Source organism: Mustela nigripes, chromosome 7, assembly GCF_022355385.1.
Source record: "Mustela nigripes isolate SB6536 chromosome 7, MUSNIG.SB6536, whole genome shotgun sequence".
NCBI lineage: Eukaryota > Metazoa > Chordata > Mammalia > Carnivora > Mustelidae > Mustela > Mustela nigripes.
Window position 1 is genome coordinate 52,744,858 of NC_081563.1, and position 21,333 is coordinate 52,766,190.

At 46.6% G+C, this 21,333-nt stretch overlaps 1 protein-coding gene across 2 annotated transcripts in view; it reads left to right on the plus strand.

Moving 5' to 3' along the window:
• The window catches only part of ADD2 (adducin 2), a 105,381-nt gene that overhangs the window by 35,670 nt on the left and 48,378 nt on the right, over nucleotides 1-21,333 (plus strand). Inside the window, exon 1 of one of the 2 annotated variants that reach the window (XM_059405898.1) lies at nucleotides 18,390-18,451. The exons of the other annotated variant lie outside the window; for it this stretch is intronic. The gene's annotated coding sequence lies outside the window, so the exon portion shown is untranslated. Of the gene's footprint in view, nucleotides 1-18,389; nucleotides 18,452-21,333 lie in introns of those variants that run through there. 2 annotated transcript variants of the gene reach the window in all.

The window sequence follows — 21,333 nt, forward strand, 5'->3', positions numbered from 1 at the left end:
CGCAGGGAGCCTGCTTCCTCCTCTCTCTCTGCCTGCCTCTCTGCCTACTTGTGGTCTGTCTGTCAAATAAATAAAAATCTTTAAAAAATAAAAAATAAAAACTTTAAAAGTTGACGCTGTCCGGGAAAGAGTGAGGGGAAAGGAGGGGGGCCTGAGGTAGGACTAAGGCAGAGCTGGCTGGGGCAGAAGAGTTTTGGGCAGTGAAGAGATTGAGACTTGGGAGTAAAGGTCTGTGGTAACTGTGTATGTGAGTGTAGTGAATCGGAGAGGAAAAGGGAGATGAAAAAGTACAGCTGGAGTCAGTGCTGTGAATGTGTAAGACTGATGAGTCACAGTCTTGTACCTCTGAGACAAATAATACATTACATGTTAATTTAAAAAATTAATAAAAATTTTAAAAAGATTAAAAGTGCTGCTGGAGAGACTCTCTATTCTTCTTGGTGCTTGAGAAATCTAAGCAAAGGATTCAAGATATTTTAGAATTTTGTGTTGCGTGAATTGTGTCCTCAGGACTGTGCCATCCTTCCAGGACTGACATGGGTGTGCAGTGACACTATCAGATTAAACTCCAGTCCTACTGGACAAGGACTTAGTTCCTCTTTCAGTTAATCATTATGTCTGTCTGCCCCCAGCCCTGTGTACACTCTTAGGGTTTAACTCAGAGAGCGCGTTTAATTCCCCATTTCTCTGTTCAGGTGTCTCACTGTAGCTTCCCTGTGTGGACAGGGACCAACACCATCACCATCGGTGGTCTTACCGGTTATAGTAAGGCAGTTGCAGTAACTGGGAGAGTCAGATAAAGCACTGTGGGAAGTGAAAACCTAACTGATACTCTTGGAACTCGAGAGTTGAAAACCTTAAATTTCTTTCTCATAATCACTTCAAAATTGTGAGCACTTTCTGTAGGTGATTTCACAGTGTCTAGAATAAGCATTCATTCATCATGAAAGCTCTGCAGACCCACATCAGGCCTCATATGTGCAAGTGGTTCTTCCAGGGCTGTGAGGGTAGAGAGATGGGTCAGAAAAGGGTCTGTAGGACTCCTGGTTTAAAAGGACAGTTGAGGGGTGCCTGGGTGGCTCAGTGGGTTAAGCCTCTGCCTTTGGTTCAGGTCATGATCTCAGGGTCCTTGGGATCGAGCACGGAGCCTGCTTCTTGCCCCCTCCACCGCCACCTGCCTCTCTGCCTGCTTGTGATATTTCTCTCTCTGTCAAATAAATAAAATAAAATCTTAAAAAAGAAAAAAAAAAGGACAGATGAAGCATGTATCCAGATGGGTATGATGCAAGGTAAAGTGTGCTCACTTCTGAAAAGGGAGCTGACAGTGTTGGCTCAGGGAATTCAGAGGATCAAGTGCATGGGTTGTTTTCCAGGCAAGATTGTCCTTAATGTGTACCCCTTTAGGGCCCCTTTAATTTATTCCCCATGCTTGGGGAATCCCTGAAGGTACCAGTCATCATATTCCCTCTCTTGCCAGCAGGCAGTTCACTCTGTCTTTCTCTGTTTCCGTTCTATCTCAGACTTCCACTTCCCTGGTGGTAATAATATTGGGGTTCTCCTCTCTCCTTATCCCCAGATCCCTGTCCTGTCCCCGACTCTCCAGTGCCCCCTCCCAAACAAGGGAACATTTACCCAGATCCTTCTCCTGCAAAAAACTTCCCTGGGCCCTATTTGCTGCCTTGGGTAGAAAATCAGGTTGGAACAATTGGTCGATCCCAGTGGGCTGACTCTTGTTTGGAGAAATGTGGGGTTGGATGTTTTGAAGGAATAAGTGCTGGGTGGCATTGGGTGGTCAATCCTCTTTCCCTATGCCATTTCCGGTAACATGGGTCAATCGCTTGTCCCTTGTCAATTGTCCTGTCCTTTTCGGTGTGGATGAACTCATTCCCCCCCCCCCCCCATGGATTTGTTTGTGTGGGCTGGGCTGGTGTGGGCTGTGAAAGGAGCCCCTGCTCCACTAGCCAGGGTTAGTGATTTTGTGACATGGTCTTTAGTGTCCCCAGTGGGGAAGAGATGGCAGGCCCTGTCGAGAAGTGAGCAGAAGGCACGGCTGAGGCCAGGCCCAGGCTTTCTAATTCTAGAGCTAAGAACAGACTGGTTTCCTTGACAACAGAGGCAAAGTCTGCTCATCTGCTCCTGGGGGTGGGCTTTGTGTGTCTGTGGAAAGCACTGGGACTTGGGAACAAGAAAGGAGATCCTTTCTTTATCAGTGCAGCAACCCATTTCTGAAAACTCGCCAACTCTCACTGTATTTTAAAAATATTATACATTTCCCAGGTGGCACAATGACATCAGTTATGTAATCTACACATTGGCAATCCAAACATAGAATCTCCCCTTCCTTTCCACTGCATTGCTTCTGATTCTTGACATATTTTATCAGACCGGCAACACCTTTTTGATAACGTGTTTTAAGATGTCAGTCAAATATGTATCTAGCACTCTTGATGGCTACATGAAAAGCATTTTTCCCTTCTTCAGCTAGAAGAGATTTGTGTGGCCAGGCAGCTGGGAGGTAATGAAAATCAGCACTTGACAAACTGATATTGGCTCAAACATACACTTGTCATATGGCATCTTCAGAAAAAGCTTTGGGATCCAAACGCTTTCTTGATACAAACCAGAAGATTCAGGCGAAAAGCTGATCCCTTTGAATATTTACCCAGCCATCAACAAGGATGAAATCCTACCACTTACATCAACATGGATGGAACTGGGGAGTATTATGCTGAGTGAAATAAGTCAATCAAAGAAAGATGATTATCATGTGATTTCACTTATATGTGGGATATGAGAAACAACAAAGAGACTCATAGGGGAAGGGAAGGAACACTGAATGGGAAGAACAAACCACAAGAGGCTTAACTATGGGAAACCAACTGAGGGTTGCTGGAGGGGAGGTGGGTGGGGGGTTGGAGTAACTGGGTGACTGGCATGAAGGACGGTACCAAGCACTGATGTGATGAACACTGGATGTTATATGCAACTGACGACTGACTGAACGCTACATCTGAAACTAATGATATACTGGATGTTGGCTAATTGAATTTAAATTAAAAAAAAAATTACCCATTTGCTTTGCCCACCAGGCCTGATTTCAAGGCAGCATATCTTGGTAGCGGTTTGGTGTTGAATTCATGCACTACCCTTCCCTTCCTATGCATTATTAAAGCCTCCTTAAAAAGCAGCCTGCAGATCACAGGGGAGAAGACATGCCAGCAGTGACTTCACGTCTCCTGCAAGAAGCAACATCTGCTGCCAGAAAACTCAGGAAAAAGATCTGCAAAATTGCAGCCTGTGGTAGATTTGATAAAGATGGCTCTTGGACCCTGAGCTTATAAAAAGCAGCGAATTTGTCCAAATCTGTCTTACTTTTTGTGTGTCTGTGTCAGTGCACAGCATTCTTGAATGCTAGGTAATTTAGATGAGAAATTGTGAGGAGTACTTATGTGCCAGGAGTGACTGATGAGATGGGAATTAATTAGCAGAGGGAGGCCGATTCTGACAGATGCACGAACAGACAGGTAGGGGCCAGAACCATCTTTTCCATGAGATATTTTGGTGACTCTCCTCTAGTGAAGTCCAAAGCACTAAGACTCAATCTTAGCTCTTCCATGCCCCCCTCCCAGTAACCAAGGGAGGAGCTGTGGCATTCAAAGCCCTGTATAAGTTCCTTTGTTCCTTTCATCTCCCCCAGGCAAAGGCTCCCCTGGCAGGAGAATTCCTAGGCTGAGTTCTTTGTTTAGAGGCAACCTCCTGGGACCTTGCTACTCTGTGGATGCCACCAGATTCTCTTCCCCACCCACATTTCCTACATCTTTGAGGGCCAGCTGAGGATGACCAGGGAAAGGGAAAGCCCACCTCAGCCCTTCCCTTACATGGACCAAGCAGAAACACCACTGGAGTCAGTCAAATCACAGACTCTCAGTAAAAGAGCATCTCTGTACTGGAAGGAACTTCAGAGGCTGTCTTATCCCACATTTTATTTTACAGATGCCCGGAAGCCCAGAGATGTTGAGGGACTTGCTTTGGTCACACAGCAAGTTAGTTAGAGAGTTAGGACCAGACCTCTGGCTCTTGAGACTGTCCAGGGCTCTTTCCCAGGACACAACTCCTAGAGTGCTCACTTAGGGCTGTGGTTTCTCAGTATGGTGTATAGATCAAGTGTGTATCCAAGGCTCAGGAAAGCTTTGTTTTATACATATGTTGGCCTCTGCTGGTCCTGACATACATTGCATTCAAATGTTTCTCTGTCAGATAGAATTTGAAGACTTACTGTGAATCTAGAATTGTGCAAGGAGGTTCCATGTGAAGCTGGATTTTTGATGTGTTTTGGTAGGAGTGTCACTGGCTAACCCCAGTGCTGGTTTTGATTTGTTGACCAATGATTTTGCAAATTATAAAGATCTGTAAGTCTCATACTGTATATTTTTGTACCACTTCGTTATTTGGTTAGAAATGACTGTCGGGGTGCCTGGGTGGGTCAGTGGGTTAAAGCCTCTGCCTTCGGCTCAGGTCATGATCCCAGGGTCCTGGGATGGAACCCCGCATCAGGCTCTCTGCTCTGCAGGGAGCCTGCTTCCTCCCCTCTCTCTCTCTGCCTGCCTCTCTGCCCACTTGTGATTTCTCTCTCTCTGTCAAATAAGTAAAATCTTTTAAAAAAAAAAAAAAAGAAAGGAAGAAAGAAAGAAATGACTTTGTCCTACCTTCCTACAGAATCATGGCAAGATTCTTACCTGTTATGTATAGCACTTAATCCTCTGAACCTCATGGCGGGGAGGGGGAGGGGAGACTGAAAAGAGGCCCGTAAACATCACCTTGGGACAACAGAATATCAGCAGTTTCATTTTGCCATTGTTGCCTCCAAAATTAAGGGCAGAATATACCCCAAAGAGTTTCCCTTCGGTCTCTTCGGGTGCAGAGCTTGCCTCCTGTTGAAGGGCAGAAAGGTTTGGTTGAGGGAAGTTTAAGGTTGGTTGGGGCAGCACCTACCTCCTGTCGTGGGCATCAGCAGGGAAGATGCCCCAGTTGCTTGATGCAACATGTGGGCTGACCATTCAGCAGATGCTGCCTAATGAAAGCAGTGACCCGGGGAACAGCAGAAAGCCTGCCCAGCTCAGCATACATAGCTGTAGGGGAGTGCCAAGGGATTTCCCTTTCCCCCAGAGCCCCACCCACAACTCCAGCAAGAGACTGTGCTGCCACAATGGTCAGTGGGCCATCAGAAAGGCCACTGGAAGGACCTGGGGGTGCCTCCTTGCATGCTGGTCTGTACCACCTCATTCATTCAGCCAGTTCCTGTGGGGCCTCTCCCATCTCTCAGGCACTATTCTAGATGCTGGGGATACAGCACTGAACAAAATCAGACAAGGCCCTTCCCTCTTAGAACATCCAGTTTAGTGACAAGTGAAAGCCTATTCTAGTCCTTTGTTATTTTTAGAATTTCCAGAAAATAAGTTCCACACAATGAGCTTTTCCCCAGTCACACTCAGTCTCTTCTCCCTAATTATCAACCTTTTGTTCATGTCTCCTTCTTCCCCCAAAGAAGAAGCAATACCAAGGTCGTAGTGGGTGTGGAGAGTGGGAGCAGGTGCAGATAGGGTCATCCTAGGCAGAACCCTGGGCAAGTAGATGCTCCCACCTCCCTCGTTGGGGCCCCATCAACCTCTAAAAATGCCTTTCCTTGACTCCTCAGGTGCCCAGGGTCCCTGGTACAATAAAGTAAGGCAGCCTATATCTTCCCAGTGCATCCCCCTAAGTGTTGCATGTTCCCTACAGGTTCCCTGACCCATCAGCCCTTGAGGTCTGCAAAGCTCCAGGAAGACAGCTGTCTCATGAGGTCACACCAATGTAGGAAGAGACTAACAAGTATTTGGTCAACTCCTCCAGGAGTCCTGGCCTTTAAAGGGAAGAGACATTAGTCTAAGAAACCTCTGAATGATTGAACTTCTGGCACAGAAGGATGTTTAGGCAGCCTGATGAGATCTGGGGGCCGAGTGCCACAAGCACTCACTCTGCACCTGTGGCTTCATTTGCCTTGCCTGTCAGATTCATGCAGACTGGGTCATCTTGCCCTGGCAACTGGCTTTTCCTTACAGGTGCTCTGTGTTTGTGTGTGTGTGCGTGCGTGCATGCGTGCATATGTCCAGGTCTTACTAGGTCGCTGTTGAGCTTATGTGTGTCTATGTAATCAACCTGGGCTCAATGGCCCTTTGCAGAGCATCGGTGTTTAAAGCGTCCGAGGTGATGCTCTGCTCACATGTCCCTGTCACTCAGCCCCGGGGGAGTTGCCCTCGTCATCTCCTACCACTTTGTTTCCATGAGGTGGAAGAGACAATATCCTCCACATACACTATCCCAGGACTGCAATTCAAGAAGGGAATAGGACTCATTTTCTTGACACATCTTTCACCAGTTACAAATAGTAGCAACTGCCTATGGGACTCCTGAGAAATTATGAAGTGTTAATTAGCAGAAGCACTGTGTGTTTAAAATATGTAGTGCATTTAAATAACTATTAAATTAAACCTACTTTGCAGAATTGAGAATCCATCTGGTCCAAAATCTAAGGAGTTGAATTTTGCTGCAAATATTAAGAGGACTGTTTAAATGCTTCTGGAAAGGATAATTTTGTGGTACTTTTGTTTCCTGAGATGTAGAAACCGAGGCACAGAAGCCCAGGGTGACTGGCAATGGTCACAGCCTGGCTACTCTAATTGATGTGACTCCATCCCTCACAGGAAAGGTTTGAATCACTCCTCACGTCCAGAGGGCCTGTGAAAGGACTGTGGTTATGCCTTAGAATTCACATCTTGGAAACTTGTTGATCTCAATGATTTGCAACTCTTTTGACTTAAAGGTGAAAATAAAGCATTCCCTGACATTTTCTGCAGAGATGAGGAGAGCAGAGCCAGGAAGGCCAGGCCAGACACTGACCACAAAGTATCCCTGAGTCTTTCTTTGGATGAATCACACTTTCTTGGCCTCAGTTTTCTCACAGGTTTGATGAAGGGAGGTAGGGAGTTGGGCCGTGTATCAGTCAGGCTCTAACAGGGAAAATAGAAACTTCTCTAAGGATCTAAGCAGAGGGCATGTAATGGAGGACATTTACACAGGTAATGGAGAAGGTGAAGCAGATCACGGGGAGGTAGCCCAGAGATTAGCCCCCATTGGTCACTTCTGCCAGGAAGGAGGCTGGACGGAAAATGTGGGAAAGTGGTACTATCCCAGCCCTGGGGCCAGGGCCACTCACCTGTGGAACATGGTGGCCTCTCAGGTGGGAACAGGGGCCATGGAGGAGATGCCATGTGAAGCAGAGAGGAAGGGAAGAAATGCTCTGGCATCTTCCTGCCATCTTGGGTTGGTGCTTCCTATTGCCCCCAACCCAGCAGGAAGCCAGCTGACATGGAGCCTGCCATGGTCAACAGGGAGGGCTGAGGAATTATTCGCTGGGAGCAACCCAGGCCAGGTGGCTTCCAAAGTCTCCTTAACACTGACATTCAGTGAGAGCCAATGGGCACGTCAGGCCAATAAGGTCAGAATGGTCTTTAATGAGACCCCCTGCTCCCATCATCAGAAACAAACATTCCCAAGGTGCACCTAGCATGTTCTGCATTGGACTTGCCTCTATGCAGGGAAGATGATGCAAGCCTTCAGGGATGGTGTTTGTGGATGAGGGGAGCAGGGAAAGTACAAGGGTAGGAAAAGATGAGAAATTGGAAATAGGAGATGGGTCATACCTGTGACTGGAGAGCTGAACCCAAAGGCAAAGGGATCAGTGTCTCACCCATGATCTGGGATGATTACTATCTGTGCAAAATTATGATTCCCATCATAAAATAATTCACAGCAGGTCAGTGTCCATAGCATGCTTCTCTGGAATGTTTAATGTATTTTCATACAAGGCACACTTTCCTAGCATGTCTTCAATCAGTACCCATCAAACCGGATTGGTTTGCAATCCCCTTACTAGGCTACCTCTGCTTGAAGGAGGAAGGAAGGGAAGAGGGACTGGCAGTCACGCTGTGCTGTCAGCTTGGGACAGGCCACCCACACAGGCATTTTATCTGCAGTGGAATTTGAGGGGTTACCGACCCCCCTTTCTTTGGGCTTCAGACTCTGAATCTGTGGAGTGAATATGTTGGGGAGCATTCAGGGCCACCCTGACTCTGCCACTCTGGAGTCTGCCTCAAACCCCGGAAGACAGGCTCAGGAATGGCACCTCAAGCCATATGGGAAAAGAGCAGGGGAGGCATAAAGGGGATACTTACGCAGCCATGTCCCATGAGGGTCAGCATGAGTGCGTGACTGTGACCTCAAGGACAGATATAAATAATCAGAAGCCTTTTATGATAACTCATGGTTTTGCATTTCTTGACTGTGACATGGGGCATCTGTAGACCACAGAAACTCCTGTAAATCCACCTTTCTCTGTGGCCCATGGCCCCCACACCTCATATTGCTGCTCCTTTCTCAACACAAGACCTTAAAAACCCACCAGCTTTTTTGAAGGTCCCGCCTCTCTTTCTCTCCCAGCTCCCTTCCCTGTTGATTCTACCTCACGAAGCCCCAAAGAGCCAATGAGGCCAGGCGAGCCCTTCTTGGGAGTTTAGGGAGAAGAGGCTGTGGGGAGGGGAGAAGCTGGGAACACTCATGCATTAATCATTTTTGTCCTGACTCATATACAGGGATGAGTGGTAGCAGGAAAAGATGGCAGTTTGGTGGCAAATGAGAGGTGCCAGAGCCAAGAAGAGGAAAAGAATCAGGCACTGGAGCATGGAGAGACCTTGACCAAGGGAAGAGGAGAGCTGGGGGCTGATGTGAGGTAGAGGGTGGTCCTGTCTGTCTGGGGTGGGCATTTCATGCAGAGGAAGACTGGGGGAACTGTTGGCTTGAGTAGCTTGAGAGCCAGGATGACTTCATCCTGTTGTTCCGGAAGAAATGGCGTTGTGCCCCTCCCGGTGCCCTGAGCCCATGGCTGACCCAGAAAATCAATCTCCTCCTTTCAGATTGAATGCAGAGGAGGACTCAAGCTCTCTTAAGTCAGTGCCACAAATCCACTGGAATTGGTACGTGATCTAAAGCCTTGTGGCTATCTTAGCTACAGACAGTGGGGAGTCTTGGGTGGTCTTGTGAAGCATTTTAGATAAAACTGTGTGTATAGATTGGATTGCAGGAGGAGTGCTAGCGAAAGAGATCAGTGGGAAATGAAAGTAGTGAGAATTCAGGCTGTTAGAAACAAAATTCATCTGAGTAAATATAAAGATCAACTTGGCTTTATTCAGTGATTCATGAATCGGGCAACATCCCATTTAGCAAACAGAAAGGAGTTTGGAGGAGCTGTACAACATGGAAGGGTGTTACAGGCAAAACAGGGGCAGAGACAACTAGCAAAAGACTAGAAAAGATTGTTTTGGGAAGGTCACATTGCCTTAGGGGACAGAACAGGGGGTCTTATTAGGTGGATGACTTCATCTTCCTTCCTGACCGATGAGGGTCGTGTGACAGATTACATCACTGGCGCTGACCAGAAAATTCCTGACTGGCCAGTTAAGATAACATTTCCTGGGGGAGGTTGAAACTGCAGTTAGGTTAGGTAGTGAGCCCTGCTTTGGTGGATTGGCCTAGCATAAGTAACTCTCTTGGGCTAGTGCTTTTCTTTGTAACAAGGCTTCTTGTTTTTCTTTGTAACAAGAAGCCTTGTTACAAAGAAAAACATGGGCCCAGGGAACATCTGTACCTTCTGCCCATTCCTACGTTGGACTTGGCGGAACAGCTTTTTTTTTTTTTCCTTGAACCCCGGCTTAAATTTTAGTGGGTAAGCTGCTCCACACCCAGCCTCATCCTGGGACCTACCAGTCGCCTCTCCTCTCTTGTTGACCCTCCTGAGCTTCTCAGTATCAACACACATAGGAGCCCAGGCTACATTACTGGCAAGTTCTCATCCCCTTTTCGGACCAAGCATTTTTCACTCCATGAAAACAATAAGGCAGAGGTGCCTGGGTGGCTCAGTTAGTTAAGTGCCTGACTGTTGATTTCAGCTCAGGTCATTATCTCGGGGTCATGGATGAAGCCCCATGTTGGGCTCTGTGCTCAGTATGCAGTCTGCTTGTCCCTCTCCCTCTGTTCCCCCAACTCTCTTTCTCTCAATCTCAAATGAATACATAAACAAAATCTTTAAAAAATATAGGGCAAAGTGCTGACATGTAAGTCTCCACCAAGTTCATTAAAATTAGGAAACTGGGATTCTATCACCAAAGTTTCCATTCTACTAGGAATTATTCTGGGCCTTCCATAAGCCAGGGATGAGGAAATCATATTTTGTTTTTGTCTTTTATTTCTCTTCATCCAAAAGGATGAGACCACTTCTTGGTTGACCCTGTTAGAGACTGATGAACGGGAGCAGTCAGAACCCATTAGTGCTGCCCCACTGAGCTGCTGTTCAATTCAGAAGCATTGACCGAGTCTAGGGAGACATGCCAGCAGAGCTCAGTGACTTGCTTCTGCCCTTTATCCTCCAGCTGAAAGGGGGGGCTCATCTACTGTCACAGTGGCTGATTGGATCTATAACTTCTGTCCCTTTGTTCCAGGCATCCCCTTTGTCATCACGCTGCTGTTGGTGACAATATGCTCTTAAACCCTTGCTACTCAAAGCATGGTCTGTGGACCATCAGCAACCACATCACTTAGGAGCTTCTGAGAAATGCAGAATCTCAGGCCTCACTCCACCCCTGCTGAATCAGAACCTGTAAATTAGCAAGATCCTCGGGCAGTTAGTACGCATATTAAGGTTGGAGTAGCCCTGAGACACGTCTAGAGGCCAGAGGTGCAAAAAATGTGTCAGCAGGGCTGTGCTCCCTCCAAAGGCTGTAAGGGAGAATCCTTCCTTGCTTCTTCCAGCTTTTTGGGTCTTCCTTGATTTGTGGCTGCATCACTCCCATATCTGCCTGTCTTCATGTGGCCATCTCATCTGTGTGTCTCATAAGGGATAAGTGAATTATCCAGGGGCCCCCCTGGATAATTGAGGATGACTTCATCCTGAGATTCTTAATTTCATTGTTCAAGATCCTTTTTCCAAATAAGGTCACATTCTCAGGTTCTGGGAGTTAAGCCATGGACATATTTTTTGAGGTGTCCCTGTTCAACCCATTACAGACCCCACTGGAATGTTCCCGTGCTTCTAAGCTGCATGCTCAGCTGGTCCAGCTTGGTGTTTGGATTCACTCATGCTGCTGACAGCCACCAGGTAATAGCAGCATTATTGAATGTGTCTCCTGTGACAGATACTGTCCTGTGTGTTTTCATGGACAGATCCATTTGACGGCAACAACCTTTTGGGGTTGCTACCATAATTACCGTCCCCACTTTATGGATGAGGAGGCATGGGGTGGTTCAGTAACTTGCCTAAAATCTCACAACTAGTAGAGGTGAACCTAGGATACAAATCAGGCAGTCTTCACCAGAATCTGCGTGCTTTGCCATATCATAACACTTCTGAAATTATGTAATACGTTTCTGAAATTATAGAGGGTTCACAGGGGTAGGAGAGAGATGGCATCAGGCCTTTGTCCCACTTCCCAGAGAAGTTGGGCACAAAGAAGGCAAAGATGGAGGGTGTGCAGCTGTCCTGCCTCTGCCCTATAGTGTCGGGAGGTTGGGGGACCCCCAGCTATTATTTATTCTGCCCCGAAGTCTTTTTCACTTAACACTATATAGGTGTACTTTTCCATGAGACAGCTTGCCCAGGCTAAATGCCTATGGGTGTTTCTTATCAAAGACGTTTTCAGGTGAATGTTTAGTGTGGCTTCCTACACTCTCAGTATGGATCATGTCTTGGGCTCATACATTCCATTTATTTACTAACCATATGTGAAACTTTGCTTAATTTGCTTTAAATGCCTTTGTTTTGAGTGACGAGGAGTGGGCTCTCCCCCTATATTTGTTCTCTTTATACCCTCCATGATTTTCTGCCTCGGCTTCCAATCCTTTGCCACTTTTATTTTTCCCAGATTGAAAACCTCACCCCTTTCTTTGGATTCTAAGCTCGACTGCCAGCAAGGGCCCGAAGTCCTCCCTTCCCGAGGCACAAGCATATCAGATCGGTGGGCACAGCTTTCTGTGCCTGTAATAAATAGCCACGTCAGGGAGGTCAGGGAATTAGCTGGAAAAACCTGTAACCAGTCCAAGCAGTCTTGTCTGTGATGCAAGGAGCATCGTAACATCACTGGAATCTCTAGATTTACCTGCTCGATGGAGAAGTGGAACCCACCATTTAGAACTGCCTATTGACCCAAAATCTACCTGTGTCTTTAGTACAGAAATTCAGTAGCAAATATAACCTGCCTAATTTTATTAAGCTGAGTTTCACAGATGCATTGACATTCCCTTGAGAACATTTGATGGGGCAGTGAGCCATCAAATATATGCTTGCTGGCAAGATGGAATCCAGATGGCAATTTTAAAAATTCAGTTGTTATAATGTCAATAGACCACAGGAAGAATGATTTAATAGTAGCACCTAACATTTACTGAGCTCACATTATTTACTAGGCCCTGTGCTTTCATATCTTATTTTATATAATCCTCTGAGGAGATTCTATTCCTCTCGCCATTGTACAGACCAAGAAACTGAGGTTTAGAGAAATTAACTAATTTGCCAAGTACACACAGTTAGACAGATGCAGAGCTGGGATTTGATCCACGGCCCTTAATGCTTTCCAGAACCTGGATTCTTAGCCACAAGGCTGTATGGTGGAGCCAGCTCCGTGGGTATAGGGAGACAGCTTTGGGCTTCTACTGAGTTATTTACCACTCCGCCCACCCCTTCAATAATTGTTAATTTTCCCTCTTTGCCTCAAATCTGTCTACTCTCAGTTGAGAAAATGCAGATCTCCATGGCAAATCTGGGAGGTTTCTTAAAGAGAGGATATAGGAGATGGGAACTAGCGTTTGTTGAGCACCTACTGTGTGCTAGGCCCTCTGGAGAACACTTCCAGCCACAGTGGTTTTCATCCACTCAGTGAATCAGAAATCCAGGGGCTGGGTTCATCTCCATGTTTGTCTCATCTTGTCTCTTAAGCTTTGGCCTTCTCATCCTAGTCTGGTCTAGCCTTAGGACATGATCCTTCTGTTTCACGAAGGAGGAAGATGCTTCCTCAGAAGGACATGGGTGTGTGCGAAGTGAAATATGTTTAGCAGTTGGGCACATCAGTCTGTCTTGTGGCCGCCAATATAGGATCACTGCCTGGCGGAAGCAGGACTGGCAGCCAACAAACCTCGTCTGCCCAAAAACCCTGGGTCAGGGTTCACGGGCCTCTTCTAAAGCCTCATGGCCTCTTTCTCCTGTCCCATAACTTGGCTTCCTGACCCAGTAGATGACCTGCCACCCATAGTGAAGAGCAGTCCCAAAGTTGGTGACCTAGCTTCTAAGTTGGGTTTCCATACTTCCTCAATTCTTTTTTTTTTTTTTAAGATTTTATTTTTTTGACAGAAAGAGACACAGCGAGAGAGGGAACACAAGCAGTGGGAGAGGGAGAGGGAGAAGCAGGCTTCCTGATGAGCAGGGAGCCCGATGCAGGGCTCAATCCCAGGACCCTGGGGTCATGACCCGAGCAAGACAAACGCTTAACCAACTGACGCAACCAGGCACCCCATACTTCCTTAATTCTAAGGTACACATTTTCCCTACATGTCAGCATCTCTGAAATTGGGATGTGTCTTCCAATTAATGATGACATACAATTACAACTGGCAGTGGTTTTCCTCTTCTAGTAATACCTAAAATAACAGCATATCAACCAGTGGTGTCTTAGATTTGAAGAAATACAGTGATGCCAATGTTTATTTTCACCTCTCACTGTCAAATCAATACCTGGGCTTGTATCTTTCTGCCTTAACTTGAGGCCTGACTCAAAAGTCTTCCTTGTGTTCATCTGTATGACTAGCTTCCCATGTCATTTCTTCAAGTAGGAGGTATCCTGGGAGTGAAGCTGACTGAGTGTCCAGGATCTGATATTGCCATGATGCTTATCTTTCATTCCCTTCTTCCTAAATCTTATCAGTAGTTTTATGGGATCTCAGGAAATTATGAAGCAGGAGGTCCTATTTTAAGATTTGTGGATTCACCTATTTATGTCCTCAAGTCTGATGTTAAGAGACCCATTGCCTAGAAATGAGTTTGATTGAAGGAGTACCCATTTTATAACCTAGATGCAGGATTGGGTTGTTTTCCTTGATAATTGTCCTTTTATATCTTTGATCTTATGTGAACTGATTATTAAAGTAATTGCTGTGGTCCGCTAGTACAGAAATTGCCACATGGTATTAAAAGTCACTATTCATTGTATGTACACCACATCTATTTCCAGCAAACCTGTGATTTCCTCATCACCTTTTACTAGAAACTATTTTCCCTATGTATTGTATCTTAGCGGACTCGATTTCATCTTATTTGAGAATAAAGGGAAGGGAAAAGCAATTAGAAGTGTCTTGAGAAACAGCACTTCAGAGGAATACAGATGATCTGGGACACTTGAAAGAAGCACGTGCTTCTTGTAATAATCTGCTATAAGAATCACAAGGAAAGAGTTGGAACGTGACTTGATTTCCTCTGTACAGTACAAAAAGACACAGCTTCTAAGAAATAGGAGAGGACAGCCTAGCCTGAAGGGGCTGAGGGGAAACTGGACATAAAGGAAAGGGTGCCACAGATAATATGTCCCATGCTATCATGAGACACACACTCGTTCACAGAATTAACGTTGGTAAAGGGGGAAGTAATGACAGACTGTCAGAATGCAAGGAAAGTGTCAATAATAAGACTAATGAGAGGAAAAATGAAAAATTTAGAGAATAGAGATTCGGCATCCTGATAACTGGTAACTGGTGATCCTGAAGGAGACATCAGAATTAAGTTAATGGGAGACCATCTTGAAGTTAAAAAGGAAAAAAAAAAAAAAAGATGACTATGTTGTTCAGGGTAGGCTGTCTGCTGTAAGAGCAAGCTCAGCATCTCCAATCAGATGCTCAGTGGGCTGCCTTCAGGGACACCATGGCTCCTTCCATTTGGTGGCTGCACTATCCCCAAGGGCCCCAGAATTTCTACAGGACCCTCTGCATCCAGGAGAGAGGCAAGAAGGCATTTCTGCTCTTAATGGCCTGGGTTACAGGTGATGCACATCACTTCTGCTTATAACCCATTGACTTACATTCCACATGGCCCTTGCAAGAAGAAAGAGGGGGCACTGGGAAATTGGGTACTCAGGAGGAAGAGCAGTGGGTTTGGTGAGCACATGGCATTGTCCTTGATGCAAACACACACACACACACACACACACACACACACACACAGACAGATATGAAGAGAAGTTGAAATTGTTCCTCCTTAACAGCTTCACAATAAAATCCAAGCCGTATAGAATCACAGGGAGGATCACAGAGCGGAGAAGGTCAAACAGCATGCCTCCTGTTTTTTTTTTTTCTATCTTAGTGCTGACACTCTGTGACAGTCTGAACCCCTATGCTCAGGCTTTGGGGATATCTCTGCATGGATATCCAGAGGCCAGTAGAGTTTCCCGTGTGAGCCTTTAGACCCTCTCACCCTTTAACACATTTCCTTACCATCCCTTCTTCCTGGACCTGTGAATCTTCTTTCCCACACCCCAACTCAGCAAGGCCTGAGTGTCACTGTGGTTGTGAATTTTTATAGCTTCTTTCGTCTGGAGAGGGGTGAGATGGTGTCAGATTCCTTTCTAGTTCTAGATGCAAGGTGTTCTTATAATTTTCTCTTTTGCCCAGTTAGGGAAATGCTGCTGACAAAACAGTTCTGACCTGAATGTGCTAAAAAAGCATTTGTTTTCACCTCTGTGGTCTAGGATGAACTTTATTCTACTAGACATAGAAGAACATGTCATCCCATAGCTGTTTCCTAGATTTCTTGGCTGGAAATGGGACTGGTGGGTAAGGGTCATCCTGCCACATGGTTCAGTGGGTTATGTTTCACCTTCCTACTGAAGAACAAAATATTCTCAGATTAGGTCAAAAAGCAGAACCCACTGTTTTATGTTTAAACTTGACCGAGGTGATGCTTTTCAAAATACAGCATCTTTTGGTCTTCGGTGCAGTCTTGCCAGAAGTGAAGGGTAAAGCTGACTGCTTAGAAGTATCTGTGACTGGATTCTAGGACAGCCTGAGGTGTGGAACATTGAATCCAGGGAATGTCTGTTCAATTAGACAGTCTTTTTGACGACCTTTTTATCCACAAGTTTGGCTGACCTTTTCACTGAAGGGACTGAGTGAAAGCCTGAACCCGGCCTTCCTGCTACCTCAGCATTGCCTCTGCATCACCAAGGTTTCCTGAACCCCCTTTCTTTCCCCTTCATTGAAGCTGTGGTTTTATGATTGGGCAGAGATATCCAACAAGTGGATTAAAGCTTAACGCTGGAGACTCAAGGTTGGGGCCTCCCTGGAACCCCATGGTTTATGAGTCTCTACCAGAGCTCTGTGCCCCCAATACTGTAGTGATCTCTCTATGGTCCACACCTTGCCCCAGCTCCATCATGGGCCTTTTGAGAGCAGGGATTGTGAATTAGACTCTTTGTTGTCCCCATGCCAGAAATCAGAATGAGAATTATCCTTTAAGTGGCTGGCTTCATCCTTGAGGCTTCTTCAAAGAATATGAAGCCTGGACCTCGGGCTTTAGCTATTTGCTGATTTCCATTCCCCACCTTCCTACCAGGTCTCTTGCATGTGATGGAGGGGAGGAATGCTTGGTGAAGTGGCAAGCGAGACCAGGGTCTGGAACCAAATAGGTTCAAACTAGGCTCTGCCCTTGAATAGCTCTATAGCCCCAACCAGGTCATTCCATCTCCTGGAGCCTCCAGCTCCACATGGGAAAGCCAGTGCAGTGAGCCCTGCACTACAGTGCTGAGAAGGGCCCAGCACACCCCTACCCATCTGGGTTTAACAGCCTGAATTTTGTTGATTGAATAATGGCTTCCTTCAAGATCTAACCCAGAACTTTGGTCCTCATAAATGTGGATCCTGGTGTAGGGGATATGGGGTAACCGGGTGACAGGCGTGAAGGAGGGCACGTGATGTGATGAGCACTGAGTGTTCTATGCAACTGATGATTAGCTGAACTCTACCTCTGAAACTAATGATGTGCTCTTTGTTGGCTAATTGAATTTAAATAAAAAAATAAATGTAGACTCAGGGTTTCCAGTCTCCTGTTCTGAAAACATTGAATACATACATTTATTTTCAGTTTCCTTGTGTGTGTATGATTATACAGGAATACTTATATACATATATGTGTATATATAGGATATACATATCTATAGACAGGAAACTGAAAATAAATGTATATATTTGATATATCTATAAATATATATATAGGAAACTGGAAAAAATATATATTGAGAGACAGAGAGAGAGAAATAAACAGATATACACCATCATTTCAGAGATGGTCTGAAATGAATGTGTTCAATGCTTGTTATACACACACACAGTTTTATTTGTATTCATATTTTTCACCTTAATGACTCTGGGCCTCTCTACCAGGCGGGAGCCAAATCTCACTTCTTTTGGAAATCTTTCCACTCATGCCCAATTCCAGTACTTGCTTTACTCTTGGGTATGAGTAGATACTCCACAAATAATTGTGCTTGTCCAGTGAGAAGGAACGGGACTGATTTTAAGTGGTGAGAGAAAAGCCTGGGTCCATTCATTCCATAGCAGTGCAATTTCTGGATAATACAAGAATGAGAAAAAAGTACCTACCAACCATTAGGTCTGGGGTCTTTTAGGAGAAGGCTTTAAAAATTCCCTGGACTTTTCTGGGAAAGGATGCGTCAGGGATGCTCAGAAATGGGCACTTCTTAGACCTGCAGCAGTCTGGGGGTTAAGGGATTCCTCCTGCCCAGGGGTTCCAGAGATGGACGGAGGGAGACTGTACCATTTCTCTCCTTCCTCCTTCTCCCTTTCTTCTTCTTCTTCTTCTTTTTTTTTTTTTAAAGATTTTATTTATTTATTTGACAGAGATCATAAGTAGGCAGAGAGAGAGGAGGAAGCAGGCTCTCTGCAGAGCAGAGAGCTCGATGCGGGGCTCGATCCCAGGGCCCTGGGATCATGACCTGAGCTGAAGGCAGAGGCTTTAACCCACTGAGCCACCCAGGTGCCCCCTCCCTTTCTTCTTTTAAACTATTTTTGTCCTAGATGGTCACAGCCATTGATACCTAAAGCAGGACTTGGGAAATTTGGAAACGCGTGAAGAAGCTCATGATAGGCTTCCCCCAGAATCCCGCCCTGCAGAGGCGTGAGCTTTCTCTTTATCTGAATATGCCAGGCAGGGTGTGGTCCAACCTCTTTTTTGGCAGGTTCCCTTTACTCTGGAAAGTAACAGCAAGGCCTCAACTGTCTCCTCTCTCCCTTCTGGAAGTCTCAAGGATCGGTGAGCGTGGGTTCTGACTCCAAGTCTAAGGCTTGGAACAGACGCTGTGCTGAGAGGCCGGGGGCTGGGGGCCAGGGGCTTTCCAAGGCTGGCACCACTCGGGTGGGAGGCCATGCCCATGGCAGTGGTGGGGGTAGCTGAGAGCAATCGCTGGCAGCATCTTTCCATTTTGGGCTCAGTGTGCTCAGACTGTCCGTTCCTGTAGGGACACCTCCCACGGGCGGGGCAGGAGATATGCACCTGACTCTCTTAGGTGCACATGGAGCTTCCACAGCTTCTAATAAAGAGTCTCACAATGTGGGCATCTGTTACTCTCCTTCTAGACCTTCTGTTCCTTTTATAGCTGCTAGGAATGATCCATAGAAATATAATTTTATACTCCAGTGATTACATATACCTGGTCTTCAGTGGGACAGGGGGGAAAATGACTTGTGACTGAGTGATGATTTGCGTTCCCCAGCTGCTCTCTGAGGAGGGTGCATCCCGGCTGGAGTATTTCTTGAGTAGGGGTCAAGGGTGTGAGGATGCAAACTGGCGATCCTGAGAGGGAGCCACAGGGCTCCCCTGAGCAAAGAGTTGAGGGTCTTGGGGCAGGGGCAGAGGTGGGGTTGCTGGAGGGAAGAGGTGAAATAGACAGATAAGGGGGCACAGCTGAATTTTGGAGGACCAAAGGGGTTGCAGCTGATGGCATGTGGAATCTATTGTTTTCTCCTCTGTCTCCCCATAATCAGTGTTATATTGTGAAGTTGGATTTGTTAGTTTAAGAGTTGTATTCGATTGCTGGAATTCTGCTTCCAAATAGGCAAGAAGAATATAGCTGCCAGAGAGGGTCCAGCCATTTGGGGGTCATACAACAAAAGGATATTTTGTTTTAAAGGAGGAGATTTGGGCACTAAGGAACCTACCATGCGTACCTCTACCAACATTTGGCACCTTACTAGGAACTCTCTCCCCACATGGTTTCATGAGCTCCCCTAGGGCCTCTCTCCCCTCGGGGGCCCCAGTGCTGCTTTGCAGAACCCGCCCAACTTGCAATGCACTGTTACTAGAGATCCATTCAGCATCTACGTGACACCAGGTCTTATGGCAGAGCATGAAGAACAGAGGAGTGCCACAGACACAGGCCCTGCCTGCTAGGAGCTCATGGTAATAGTCTATTGCTGTCAGATAGTACGTGAAACAAAGGAGGTGAGTGAAGGTGATGTGAGATCCAAAGGGACAGGGGGAGGTGGGAGGCTTCCAGGAGGAGAGGACAGCCTGAACGAAGGAGGTGAGTGAAGGTGATGTGAGATCCAAAGGGACAGGGGGAGGTGGGAGGCTTCCAGGAGGAGAGGACAGCCTGAACGGGAGGGAGAAGGAAAAGGGGAAAGTGTTCTCTGGGCAGAGATCGGCATGGACAAAGGCACAGAGGTAGGAACCAGCCTGGTCCCTTCCAGGTCCTGTAAATAGCCCCAGAATACCCAAGAGAGGCAGGTGGGGTGGGGGCGGGCACCGAGATACTCGTGGGACTTTGTGTGCCAGGTAAGAGTCAGGATAGCATTCAACAGGGTGGCAATCCTCAAGAGGAAGGAGGTGGGCAAAGAGAAAAGGGAGGGCCCCCTCCCTGCCCCCCCATTCTCCGATTAGGGATGGATGGGTTTGAATTTCCAGCATGGAGCTTGTGTTTGGTTTGAAAAATCAAATTGAGAATTAAAACTATATCTGATAAATGTAAAAAGGATACCTGTTGCAATCTAAATTTGACTGAGTTTTGGCTAGAGGAGCAGGAATTGGGGAAAAAGAAAGAGAAGGAATACTCCCCAGGTGATGGGAGCCTCAGGTGGGATTTTAGCAGGGTGGTGACAGGCATGGGCCAGTTTTGCACCTTTAGAACAATAACTCTGGCCACTGATTGGATGGTGGATATGAGAGAGGAAAGACTGCACAGACCATGAAAGGGATGGAGAGATGGCAGGCATGATTCAGCGCCTTGTGTTCTGGGTAGGGAGGTATTTAGTGGACAGAAAACCAGAGAACTTGGTGACAGAGAACGTGCATAGGGCAAGAAAGGGAGGAGTTAGGCTGCATTCTACAACCCTTGGTGGGACGGGTTCCACCAACCCTTGCTGGGTTGGGGGGGAGTAGCTAGGGGAGGGAGGCTCTGGTGGCTCTGGGTAGCCTGGTTCTGAGAAGTCAGTTTTAAAGTGGCTGTGGAACATCTGACTGAGCAGAGGTCCTCGAGCATCTGTGAGGTGTCCATGTTCACACTCTAGTGGGCGACCATCTAGGGCTGGGATCCTATGTCCAACTCTTCCCACCTTGCAGCCCAGCTTGACTGGACATGGAGAAAAAGGAACAGGTAGGCCTCCCGGGAGGTGTCAAGCACCATGGGGGTGGGTGCTGCTCTTCTCATGATATAGAGTTGCTTGCTTCTTAGCTCTGTCCCAGGGGTGTGAATGGTTGGAAGGTAGGTTCTCGAAACACATGCTGGGGAAACCAAAGGTTGAATGGCTGGTGATGCCAGCCTTGACACTGCAGCAAGTACAGGCTCAAAGGGTTATCATACCGGGGTCCCCTGAGGTCCACCCAGGGTGACAGCTCAACCCCAGTTGCTAGACCCTTTGGAGTGGCCCTGGCATCATGTCTCTTTCTCATTAAGAATTGGTGCCTGTCCTGGCCCTGCTTAGCCTGACTGTGCAATCAGAGATCTGATAGTTTTGGTACCACAGGGGAATGTTTTACAACATTTGCCTATGATACCTCTTAGACGTGTTTTCATTTTAATCAGGGGATAATACTGTAACCTAAGGAATGAAACTCTAATAGTGGAATTTCAACACCAGTAGAAATTGGGATGGGAATTATTGTGTTCACTGTATACTTCTACTGTATACTGGGGGACA